The sequence below is a fragment of the Lactuca sativa genome, chromosome 9, assembly GCF_002870075.4.
Source record: "Lactuca sativa cultivar Salinas chromosome 9, Lsat_Salinas_v11, whole genome shotgun sequence".
Classification (NCBI taxonomy): domain Eukaryota; kingdom Viridiplantae; phylum Streptophyta; class Magnoliopsida; order Asterales; family Asteraceae; genus Lactuca; species Lactuca sativa.
Window position 1 is genome coordinate 55,749,893 of NC_056631.2, and position 14,516 is coordinate 55,764,408.

A 14,516-nucleotide genomic window follows, 5' to 3' on the forward strand; every position below is an offset into this window, starting at 1 on the left:
ATAACGGAAGGTTGAAGATGAAGAACTTTTGTGTGTTGGTTTGATGCTCCAAAACAGCCACTGTTTTGGCTATGTTGCTGTCACGAAAACTTCACAACAAAAAAAGTAAGAAAAAGGGTAGCTACTCATTGTTTTGAATCTATAATTTTGAGTAGCATAACAAATAACTTTCAGGGGTATTTGGTGGTAAAAATATCAAGCTAAAAGGAAGGTGTAGATGGGTGAAATGGTTTGCTGAAACACAAAAGGGACATCAACCCTTTAGTTCACGGTTTTGATGGCTTTGGAAGGAAGTTCTTGTTGCTAAAAATGAGATGAAGGTTGAGAGTACTTCCCTGGAGTATTGGTTGGTTAATTGAGGGTAAAATGAAGAGGAAAATTCGTGATTATGAAGGAGGAAAGGGTGGAAGAGGATAAGGGTACAAAACCTAGACTAGCTTGTGATGAGATGTGAGTTTAAGTGATGTGATCTTGTCTAGCCACTTGCTTGGGTGGTTGCTGTCACACCCCAAAACCATGAACGGCGGAAACGTTCTGGGGCGGAGGATGTCATGTACAGTATCACAACAATGAAAAGTAGTAAACAAGCAACAACATCATCCATTGCATTAATAATATAATTTTAATACAAGTGTTCTGATATGTCTAAAAGAAACTAATGTATAAATCGAAATGAAAGATGAGTCTTGATCGAGCTCCATCTTCTCTAAACCTCGCATCTGTACCTGTCTACTGTTGACCTGAGGATACAAGTTATTTTGAAAGAGAGTATCAGCTTTAAAGCTGGTGAGATCATAAGCATTTTAGTGTCTTAATTTGTATGTAAGTACTTGTATGTATTTGAAATGTAAGTATTTGTACGTATATGAAATGTATGTATTTGTATGTATGTGAAATGTAAGTATGAAAACGTTTTGGACATCCTAGAAAGCCATATGCTTCCTACTGAGGGTAGCCTTCTACCAAGGCATCTAGTATCTGTGTGTGTGTGTCTCTTGTAAGAGTGAGTATTTTCCCAAATCTGACTATCATTAACCAAAAATATAGTTTCTACATTACCGTGTATCGTGTGAATGTTCACGAAGTGGATGTATGGGGAAAATATTATCGTACCGTAGTATTTGTAATAAGTGACTACCGTGGTACTAACTACCTTAAAACAAAAGGTGTTCAAAGTAACATGTGATCGAACTGTATCCTGCTACCGACTCTAGTAAAACGACGATGTAAGAAGCCATAAGAAATGACATTTGGCACCCGTAGACTTGCAAGTCCCACTGTAGCGAGCAGCAAGGTGTAGGATAGTCAATCCAGTATAGATCTATACGCAAACTCATACGCTCCCCAATTAAGGAGATTCGGGATACAAGAGCGGTCATGGCAGGAAGTGCCATGACCCGCTCAATGGCTCACATAACTGCATGAATGTATATGTAATGAATGTGCTAACTGAAAGTGTAATCTTTCTCTGTCTAGCCTGTATGTACTGAAATGTTCTGCGTGTGCTAGCTGTAATGTATGTTCTCTCTATCTAGCATGTATAGTAATGTACTGTGTGTACTAGCTGTAATGTATGTTCTCTCTCTATCTAGCAAGTATTGACTCGTGAATGAATTGACTCATTGTATGATATCGCGTTCTAGTAATAGTTCTAGTATCTTCCTAAACTACCCATATGGTAGCTTACTAGTAATGTAACTGGTACGTATGAACATGGAAGTATACCCTTGCTACCCAAGGGTACTGAATGAACTGGAAGAACCTTTATGACTATATATGTACACATGATATATATAACTAATATTTAAACGACCTTCAGACGAGTACCCGATATCCCACCAGACCACATCTCAACGACGAAAAGGAAATAGGGCGGGCAGGCCTTCCTAAGCCTTTTAAACATTGCTTATATAAGTATACATACATAGACATGCAATTGATAATATAAAAGCATAAATAAGTTTTGTAAAACCTTTGAACATGATTACTATCTAAGAAAAGATCGACTTGATGTCAATCTATACAACGGGTTGAAAGTAATTGTTTGATAAAACAGTCTAAGTATAAAGAAACATTTGTTTGAAACAAAATTGTAAATGGGTTTGAAATGAAACATACTGTGTATAAAGAACAGCTTAATAAGGAGTTTTAAAACCTATAAAACGTTTATGAAAATCATTTGAAGAAGACTGTTTGGTAAAACAGCTAATGAGTAGTAAATCATTTGAATGTTGCTTATTAATCACATGTGATTGATATAATAACTAGCATGATTCTACTTGTATCCCCCCATAAAGCATTTAAAAACATTTAAAACATTGATTAAGGGGTATGAACTCACCTGTTGTGAGTGGTACGAATGAACTGAAGACGTAGGATTGCTAGGTGTCTAGTGAAGTCTTGAACACACTCTATGATCCTAGTTAACATATAATATCACATATATGTATCAAATTAGTCTTTAAACAACTAATAAAAAAAATCAAGACACCTTAGGACAAGTTAAACACCTTTAACAAGTGTTTTAAGCCTCAAGGATTGCATCTAAGTGTTGTATGGAAAAGCTAGTGTATGTAGGGTTCAAGGAAAACTCCTTAATGGAGTTCACGGCCCTAATGTCATCAAAAAAGGAGTTTACGGTCATAAACTCATGAGTTTACGGCCGTAAGCTCATACTTACATGACCATTTGATGTTTGAGGCTCTACAAGACCCTAAGAAGCATTTCTACTTAATGGCAAGGTCTTTGGAAGAGTTTAGGGCATCCTATAACTCCTTTGAGGAGTTCACGTCCCTGGGACCAAACCCCTTGGAGATTACGGCCGTAATCTCCCATGGAAGGGTGTTTTTGGTGATTTCAAGTCCCTAATTTAACTAAGAACTAATCTAGGCTAGTGTCCAAGGCTTTAGGAGAGTTTAAAGCACACTTTGGCCCTTTTGTTTGGAGTTCACGGCCCTGGAACTTCTTGGGCCGTGAACACCTTACTCTTGGTGTTCTAGGGGTGTTTTCTAGTCCTAAACACATTAGGGTACAAGTCTAAACTAGTTTCATCGCAAGAGGAAGGGACTAGGGCACTCTTTGCCCCTTAAAGAAAGGTTTACGGTCCAATATGTTCTTGGGCCGTAAACTCTTTAATCTTGATGGTTTCCTATGATTTCTAGTGTATTAAGCACATAAGAAGCTCTATAATACAACTAGATAGAAGTACTCACTTTCTGGGACGAAAGTCCGAAGATCCTTGAGAGAGAATTCGGCTTTTCTCTAGTTAGAAATGTAACTAATGAATAATTATGGCTCAGAATCATATATATACTTTTTGGCAGAAAATATTTTATTCAGACATTGAACTCTAATATCATAGAGTTTTGGAATAATAGAGTTGCACAATACCCTGATGCATCCTCTCTCTTGATATCCCTTAAAGTGTAAATCCTGAAATACCCAAACTTATACCAAAAGTCTGAAAATTTACTGCAACTGTTCTAACTTCTATTGACTTGATATGTTATACAGAATGGAAATTTCGGGTTGTCACAGTTGCTTAGAGATAAGGTTAGTTAACTAACTAACTACTAGTTATTTAGTTAGTTAGGAGTTGTAGTTAAGGAGAGGGAAGGTCTTAATCTCGAAAATTAGAAGAGGGATTAAGAAGCATTCTTAGTAAAACGTCTAAAGTGATTAAGCACTTATTAGTTAAGTTGGCACTTATCTCCACCAATTCTATTATCTTAATTGATTTAGACATCATATTCCTTACATGAAATAACTTTAAGTCATGACCCATAACTAGTCATTCACTAGATAATAATACATATGTACAAATACGTACATGTATACTTAGTATAAAATAACAATGTAGGTTTTTTTTTGTGTGTATTTGAACATTAATGTTTATGTTTTATGCCTTTTATTCAAAAACACTTAAATACATTCTAATTATACCTTATAATAATTCATTTTATATTTTTATTTATTTAAATATAAAATTTATTGACCAAGGTATAATTTCGTGACATTTAACCGGTTAACCATATCGTTAAACACGTTTTGTCACTTTGATTCGTATATTTGTCAAATTTAGATCCTCCACAACTATTACGCAAACGTTTTACATAGAACCTAACTTACTTATCAACTAGAGACATGTTGATACAAAAATTAAGTTTGTTGCGTTCAAATGATGTTATATGCTAATTTTTACAAACCAGTGATGGTTCGTAGTTATACATCATAACGAAATTTATCAATAGTTACTTGTTTTATATTTCACAAGAACTTATTTAAATAAAAGAGGTTAAATTCCTTCAACCATTCTTTATAAATACTCATATTGCTTAATAATCAAAAATAGCATCGTATGATCTTTCCTATTTTTACCAATTCTTACAACAAGCCCGAACATGACCCCCAGTCGTTCTATCCAAAAGAGCTATCTTAATCAACCACATTGTACATGCAACCACAAAGTTTGCTTTACTCCAAGCAAATATTACAACCGCTCTGTAGTCACATGTCACTACCGACCTTTGTCGTGAAACACTCGCTAATTCCATGCATGTTGTGGTCCTTCTTAAGCCACACGAACTGACCCTCCCAGGTCTAGAACATCAAATGGAAACCTTAACCACTCAAATTGAAATCCAGCAGGAAAATCCAAATTCTCAACTCATGTATCCTTTACACAGATAGGGCCAAATTTAAACTCGAGAGTCTGGTTCAACAACAGAATTGGAATTACTCACCTCCAATCTAATACTCATCTCACAACCCGTGATTCATGAATCTACGCGTACATTACTTCTCCAATTCCTTCTGATTTGTGACAACCTCTCCCCAATTCGGGATATAACGGATCCCAACCATCATGGAGACCCCAGTCTCACCCCTGGCCCAACCACTAGGTTCCCAAAGACTCGGTCGTCAAGGCTACCCAAGCCTAAGAACTCCTTCATGTCACGCTCTGACTAGCGAATACTACGGCTCCCCGCAGTTTACAACATTCTTTCTTATTAACTAATACGTGATACGGCTTCCCGCAGTCTTAAGACACTCCCTCGTTGACTCGCAGTTTCTATGGCTCCCCACAGTCTTACGTTACTCTCTCATTGACTCGTGATTGCTACGGCTCCCCGCAATCTTACATCACTCACTCGCCCGCCATGGGCTCACCCCATGGCTTTTCCCCTATAATCCCAAGTGATTACTCCCACCTGGATCCCTCCACTTTCTAATCACCCCTCAGTCTCATCATTAAACCATCACTATAATGCGTTCACTAAACTCATGCTCCACGATCCATCATGGACAGGTGCACACACCCACCCAGATTAAGCATCACTACCCCTAACAACAATCGCCGCTACAAAACACTTTCCCTTGATACAATTCACATTCTTGGAAAATCCCCATCCGAAGACAATTAGCTGATGGGTTCCCACTGGAACAATAATCACTCGATACTCCACTTGCCGCCTCACAAACCCGAGTCTCAAAATAATTGATGTGTGTGAAACGATCTAGTTTTAATCCTACTTTGAGTTAATAAATTAAACACACAAAGGCAGTGAACCTGTCTTTTAGTGGTACAGTTGGATAAGTAGGGTGTCGCACTCAGGGAACGGAAATTAATCTAATAACTAATTTTAACTAAACAAGTAATAAAAGTAAAAGGTTTTTTCTCTAGTTTTACAAGACTAGAAACTTAAACATAGCATTTAAAACAATTAACTAACTAAACAATTAAAGCAAATGACAAATTCACCAAATTTATTAAAGGGTTTCTGTTTTGATTCAACTAATTCACTCTTATGGTTATTTAAATGATAAATTAATTATTATTGGTTACCAACTATAGTGGTTAGGTTCATGTTCATTACTCCTAACCCTTAGACAATTAATCAATTCAAGTAGTGGCCAATTGTTTAAACTAATTAATTCCCTAGTTCAATTGTTTGGATTAAATAAGATTTGTAATTGGTTAATCAAGTTGGTGTTTCAATTAACCTCTTGTTTGTTGGTTTCTCAAACAAGCTCACACATTAATTTACCCATTCTCTAATTAATCTTAATTTCATATTCATTACTCTTAAGCATATGATAAAGTGTTTACATAACATATGAGGTTAATAATTAAGAGATGTTCATGCAGCTTAATTACCTTCCAATTAACAGAAAATAGTTGTCATTAATGCATAAGGTTCTTTAACAAACATAATTTAATAAAATCACCAAATAACAATCAATCAAAAAGTATATTCTAAACCATAGGAGTAAATTAGTCTTCCCCAACAGAAACAAAACGAATTTAGTTCATAGTCATGATAAAAACAAACTCAAAAGCAGATTTAACTAAGCTAAACATACTTAATTCCTAAAGCTAAGTGGAATGATTAACCTAATTGCCTTGATTCTTCAAGGGATTGAAGATTAGGGTTCCTTAGCTCCTCCAAGGGTTCTTTTCGCAGGTTCAGCTCTCCAAAATCGCAAAAAGTCCCTTCCATTTGGATAATGATTTAGTATTTATAATTATCACAAAACAGGGTATACTCGGCGAGTAGCAGACCCAACTCGCCGAGTAGATGCTTGATATCCGTCTTGTACCAGGAGTCTTGACTTATCTTCTGGAATATTCTAGTGTACTCGCCGAGTAAGCTCACAGACTCGCCGAGTAGCTATGCTTTTGTCCCTCAATCTTCATTCTTTGGTCTTTAATTGCTTCTCCTTGTTCCTTTTCACTTCCAAGTATGCCTTTTGGATTGAAAACAAAATTTAAGCATTATTAAGTACCTTTTGTCCATATTATACACATAATTAGCAAAAAATGAATAAAAATGTATGCTAAATATATGAATAATCATGCAAATATCAACAATCCAACAATTTAGGGCACCATACTCGGATACCTCGATACACCATCATAGAATCTAACGCTAGCTTGCCACTACCTCGGATCTTCAGCTTTCACCACCCGAAACCCTTGAAACACTTCAATTCATACTTGAAGTACGGAGGAATTTTTCGGTGACTGAGAATGCGTCGACAACAAATATGAAATCTCATACTCTACTGATCAATCCCATGCGAAACTACTCATACCAATTCTGAAGCTAATTGACATATCAACAGTCTACTCCACAGATTGTTTCACCAGATATACCACACTTGACTCTTGGAACATACTGCGTAACACATGATGATCTTCCAAAGAAAGATCAAGCAACTCCATATATCCGGAACCTTGGATGAAATCCTCGAAACTTCCCAATGTGACTGCCTCTAGTCATCTAGAAATCTCATACCGATACGCCATCAGATATCCCAACTGTCCCGAATTAGTCACATCTCTCAATCTAGAAATAATGCACTATCACACACCTTGTAACCAACATTCCATCGCGTGGATCATCATAGAAACAATATACTTCACTCTCATAGTCGATACGCAACGTAAGCAACGAAAGCCGTCATCCTGATATACTCCCCTCGTTTTCCTGGAAGAGTTGTTGGCATATGAATTAGCAACTCAAACAAGGCATACTCGAGCCCTTGTTGGTCACAGACCCTACTGATGACTCCTTCCCTACATAAGAATGTAACCCAATGCTCTCATACAACAAAATACTCTTGATGCCAATATCGCAACTACCTGGACCCCTACGGGGTCTTCCTCTAATCTTTGATATCAGAAGCTCACTCACCCATCCTATCAAAATGGGAAGTAGGGACAATATAATCCTCAACAAAAAAAAGAACTTGACATCACAGGCCATTTCCCGACCACTCAACTCAGACTACAATCCTATCTCCATCCCCTATTTGAGTCTTGTGACTCCAACTAGCACCTCCCCAGTCAAAACCCTCGAGATCTAAACTCAAAATTTCCCACCCAGGGCATACTCCATTTAAGCTCAACCGATATGTCCCTCTGTCCCCACAATCTCCCATATCCACTCCCAGTCTGAATAATCACAATCGGATAACTGATAAAGGTGAAAATACACTCTGCTATGAATCATGGTACCCGAACCATGTTATTTCTCCTCATCTTGCTACTTAGAACCTCCAAAATTCTCCCTGTTTTGAGTATGGGTCCTTTTTTTTCAGTAGTACAGGCCCATACTACCTGCCACATCTACCCATACTTTCCACACGGATCGTCCCAGATTTTCTAAGTAGCTGCTCAACCTTCTCGATCACCATTCCCATTACACATGTTCGCTCTCTAGTGAATACTCACATCTAAAAAATGTATGTACTCCTCGGACTAGAATTACTCCCCAGGTTCTCGCACTTCTCTTCCATCAGCTATTGAAGAACTCCTTGTGATGCCAGCCATCTACCTCTTGAATATCATCATATTCACTTAGTAGCTGACTCCCATCATTCGAGAGTTCCACAAAGCACAAAGCAAGCAGCATTCCGACATCGAATAAGCAGTACATGAAACCACTCTAGTGTACCACTCCACTCGCTCCTTTCATAACTCAAAATGCATCACTGAACTTAGGCAATCTTTCCTCTCATGGATCTCTAGCTACTCTCTCAGTGGATTCCTCAAATGCTCGTCTAGGTATCTCTCCTAGATTACTCCTCGACTCAAAACTCCCTCTAAAGATTTATGCTATGTACTTTTACTCAGTATATACAGAGAAATTACAAATAATATCAATCAATAGTATCCCCTAGGCTAAGGCATCATGAATCAAGCAACTCTAGCCCTAATTTATGAAATACCTAGCCTATCCTCTAGCATGCATCTCTAAAATCTCATAAATATAACAAATAATGGTATTTTGGGAAATCACCGTTTGGGCTCTGGCTGATTGTACACACCGCTCCATCTCATTTTCTCTTTAAAACTCTTACTCGTGTTAGAAAAATCGTTTCATTTTAGAAAATTTTCTCAAATCCTTAGTTTGAGTTCAGACATACCCGAGAGCACAACCGAATCCCTCAAACCAAGACACTGATACCAACTTGTTACAACGTAAATTTTCAAACCAAATTTTTTATTTTTAAAACACATAAAAACTCATAGTATATTTCTCAAAAAACATAATTGTTTCAAGTGTTAACACAAATCCACATAATAATGTCACTATCCTAGAATCATCCACATAGTCTCGAATCAGTGTGTACAATCAAGCCGACGCCTTCCCACAATCCTGAGAAATATCTATAACACATATCACATAACACGGTAAGCACAAAGCTTAGTGAGTTCCACAAAATACCACATACACAATAATAAGCCTCTCATGGATATAACTCGGCATGGACCCTCCAGTCTCATGCATCTCGATGAGGACCCTCTCGTCTCACGACTCGGTGTGGACCCTTCGGTCTCATGCATATCAGTGAGGACCCTCCAGTCTCACAGCTCGGGTTGGACCCTCCAGTATCTTAGTGTGGACCCTCCGATCTCACAACTCGGTTTGGACCCTCCGGTCCGATCTCGGTAAAACATAGAATAACATAGCATATCTCACAAGACAGAAATACACAATATCACATAACTCAATATAAGCATATAGGATCATCATATACACATAATATTATAGCAGCATAAGTCACAAAGGCAGTATGCACAATAACACATATCACATTATAACAAATAAGGCCCTTTGGTCAATAATGTACTAAGACTCCCCGGTCTACAAAGTACTAAGACCCTCCGGTCAATAATATACTAAGACCCTTCGGTCTACAATGTACAAAGACCCTCCGGTCAATAATGTACTAAGACCCTCTGGTCAATAAGGTAATTAAGACCCTTCGGTCAATAACACGAATAAGACCCTCCGGTCACACATAAATTACCACACGGGTAAGTATAATGAAAAGACTCACCTCAGATGGCGGGCAGATCCTATAACTGCTACTGCTGTACTCCGGCCTCTAACAACGAGTCAAACCCATAATTAATCTTATTAGGATCTAAGACCAAACCTTCACATATTAGGTCTAAATATGGTCCACCAATCCGGCCCATAAATAAGTCAAGCCCATTGGGCCCACCAAGGACCAATACCAAATGGGTCCATAAAGGTCCCCTAATGGGCCCACTATGGCCCATTTTTCCAAAATCGGCCCAAAACCTCATATATGCTCAGAGCTGATCTAAATATTCTAGTCCACATAATTGTTCTTGGATGGCCCATCAATAGCCTAATCACCAAAGCCCAAAAGAAAGGCCCAACTTAAGCCCCAAGCAAAATTAGGGTTTTCACATAAAATGACAATTAGGGTTAAGTGTTTCTCACTTAACCCATTAAGTCCATCACTACATTAGACCATTCACACAATAAAGTCGGACATAATTCACAATATCAATCTAACAGTCCAACCATGGGTCCCGGTAAAATCCAAACTAACAAACCCAAAATTAGGGTTTTCTATACCCTATATAGGGTTTCTAGCCCAATAACCATCCAACTAGCCCAGATCAAGCATTTGGGCCGATTAGGGTTGACTATGCCAAGCACCACCCACTACCACCTCAGGTAGTGGTGGTCAGTGGCGGCTCACTGCGGCGGCCACCACCTCACGGTGGTGGTGGTGGTGGTGGTGGGTTTTCCGAATGATGAAGTTGAGTATTGACACAAACAATAAGAGGATGAGCTTCCCTTCTACTATCGAAAAGAGGAGGAACTAGTCTAGAAGTCGAAAGGGAGGGCCAAACCTTCACTTACTTATTCGTAGGCTTTTCTGGAATCTCCATCTCCTCATCGCTCTTGTCAATCCGCCTTTCAAGAATATCTTGAATAAGAGATCTCGGCTACATAAACACGCATACAACCTCCAAAATACCGAAAACAGTGAAAACACTAGAGCATACACCGATATACACACGCACAACAACCTCCCATGATGGTTGGTGGCCGCGGAGGGTGGCAGAAAACAATAATGGGTGGCAGCCACTATCTCACAATGGTGGTGGTGGCGGTTTCTTTTGATTTCCAGCCGTGCAAACCCACAAACACTCTCGCAGATGCGATCCGAACACACAAACACATCCAACTCAGCCTCATGGGCGGCAAACGACAATTAAAGGCATAGAAGCGACGACCTAAGGCCACCGCCGACCACAGCCGCTGTTCACGGCGTCGCATTCATAACAAGAACAAAAGAGAGAGATAGGAGGAGGTGGATGGCGTTTAGACTTACCGACAGCTTCCCCTTCACACACACCCAACACATCGATGAATCAAAGCTTCACACTCGGTCTCGATGGTTCCTTCGACTGCCACGGCGTCTCTGACATAAGGGTTGCGTTCTTGGTGGCGAAGCGGTTGCTGGCGGAGAGTGGTGCTCGATCACGATAGGGGCGGCGACTGGAGGTTCTACAACTGATGGCGGCGGCTGATGGAACAATGATTTAGGGTTAGGGTTATCGATTTCTTAGACTTGAAGCGGGAGGGAAAGGTGGTCCGGGTCTAAACCCGTGCTCAATCAAACATCTCTATTTTTACAAGTTTAGCCCCTAATCCACCAAAACTTCTGAATATAACCCCAATATTTACCATTCAGCCCCTAAGCCTTCAACTCCATTGAATTTAAGTCCATTAATTACCAAACACACACCGACTTCTGAAACCCTTTTCAAATTAAATCCAGAAGTTACACTTTTAACCCCTAAGATCCAAAATCATATCAATTGGCTCCCCAAAACCAACACCCTGCTAAATATTATTGACTTATGGACTACTATTCATTTATGGCTCTTTATCTACTTATTTATTTAATAAACGGGATGTTACATGTGAGGTGTAGTTTTCTGTAGTATTAAGCTCATGGATTCATAAAAATGAGAGCTTGGTCACTCTCATTAAGTCATACATGAGTTTTGGAGCCTTAGATGACTTTTGGACATAGAGTTTGAATTTATACCCTTTTATATGCATGCAAATGGATAAAGTCAGAGACTATATCCATTAAGACGTCCCCTTTCGCGTAGATCTAAAGTTTGATGACTTGGCTTTCTGCATTAAGGACTTACCGTGAAGTTTTGTGTTCAATAATAGTACGATGGGCGTACCTGGTGGTATGCTGCATATACTAGGTTGGAACCCCGTAACCAGGAAGGGCCTCGCTACGCCAAGCGTAGTGACTGAGTACGTAGGGTGTACTTAGTCTGTATTGACCCTTTGACCGTTTGACTAGGGAGTTGACCAAGTTTGACTTAGGTACATTTTGGGTAATTTGAGTTGTAGTTTGAGATTAGGTCCCTATTTGTTGTATAGGTGACTTGTAGAGTCGATATTTGGAGCAACATTCATTGCAGTTATCTTTCAGACTATGAGGTGGGTTTCCTCACTATACTCGTGGGTGGAAGGCACCAATATTGACCTATTGTATTATGTATCCTGTTATATTGGATGATGTTATGCTAGTTATATGATTGATTAGTAGATCTGTATGATTACATGTGTTTACTGGATATGTGTTAGACTAGTAAATCCATATGATTACCTGTATTTGCTGGTTATTGATTGTTATTGTATAAGTAGACATGTTATGGTTTGTTGGATTGAGGCGGTTCGAATAGACTGAAGGCCTGCAAGGTGGTCTAATCAGGTCGAAGGCCTGAAAAGCAGTCCAAATAGGTTGTAGGCCCTGCGAGGCTCAGGCGATCCAGTCAGGCTGAAGGCTCATATATATGCATGTTGTTTTCTGTTTGGTTGTGTATGGTATTTTGGGGGAACTCACTGAGTTTTGACTTACAGTTTGATCTTATGGTTTCAGGTACTTCGGAGGATAGGAGCAAGACGAAGACGTGATCGTACACATCCTTCAACGATATGTTTTGGAGATTTTATAACACTCTAATTTTGGGATAATTATACCTGATACTTGGTTTTTATGATTTTGGTTTTGATTGAAAAAATGATTTTACTTTCATTGAAAAATGAAGATTTTATCGTGATTTTTAGGATGTTACAGACTAAAATATAATTGGTACCGGGGCCCCGCGTCTAAAAATGACACGTTATGTTGTACTTTTCGGTTTTGATGTTAATATCATCATATGAAACTAGATGAAAATAACTTGCCAAGATAATAAATTATGTATACAAATAGTTCAAGTGGAAAAATGTTAAAAAATAATTTATTAGTGTGGTATTATGACTATTTTGTAATGTTACTTTATATGTTAGGTACAATTACATTTTGTATGATAACATTTTCTATAGTAACAGTGGCGGAGCTTGATGTTTTAATTTGGGGGTCGAAAATAGAGTACGTATAAAAATTGAAGAAAAGGAGGGAAAGACAAAGTCAAAATTTATAGTTTTAGACATAATATGCAACTTTTGTCAAAGTTTCGGAGTAATTATAAAAAAATAAGGAGAGAAGGGGGGGGGGGGGGTCACAAACCTCTGGCCCTATATAAGCCCCGCTAATATATAGTAAAACATTAAGTCTCTACATTTTAAATTATGTAGTATGATAGATATACAATAAATCTATAAATTAAAAGATTAAAGTCAAACTTTAGGGGTCATTTAATTTATCATATGTTACAATTATGAGAATTTATAACACATTTAAAAGATGTAATATATGGAAATTGAGCATCATGTTCATTTACCTCTATAGTTTCTTTATAAACATAATCATAATGTGTGAACAAGATCTATTTATCAATAACTTAGTAAAGCATATTTATAGAAGTGAAAAGAATCATGAGATTGTCAACTACAAAATCAATAAAGCGCCTTTATAGAAGTGAAAATAATCTTGGAATCATCAATGAACTCTAAAAGCAAGAAGTATCTTCTCCAAATAATTGTTCTTCACTTGATTTAACATCTATCAAATTTATGTTTAATTGATCATGTCATTATGCCTAATAACATCATATATACAAACTACGTAGTTTTAAAAAAATAAGAAGGAAACCCGTAAATTACCTTAAAAATAACTACCAAGTAAAATGTCTAAAAAGCTAGTTTACACTTTACATATTACTCGTCTTGTTATAAGGTGGTCGACAACTCCTGTTTGCCTATATTGACACGGAGTCCACGATGGGAAATGACAAATTTGTCATTTTCCACTTATCACACACGTGACATCCAACAAATCAAAACCCAACGCTTTTCATGAACAATTTTAATTGCGTAATAGTCCCTCAAGTTCATAAACATGGTTGGATATTTCATATTATGAATAATTTATCATCCACACCCAATACGTATTTATTATTGAGAAATACTTTTTTGTTATTCATCTTTTAGTTATTTCGTGTTATTTTATGATAATATATCGATATTAAAACAAGGTGAAATGAGATGTTATTATGCTTATTTCGATTTTTTAAACCTATTATATAAACTGTAAATTTTATCATCTGAGCGGCCAACGTTAGCTTGCTACAAGTCGAATATATGAGGTCAATAACAAAACACTAGTAATATTTTAGGTGTTGGTGTTTCAAGATGTGAATCATGAAAACTCATATGTGAAATTTGAGTCATATATCACTAGATTCTTATTGTAGATTCTACACCTAT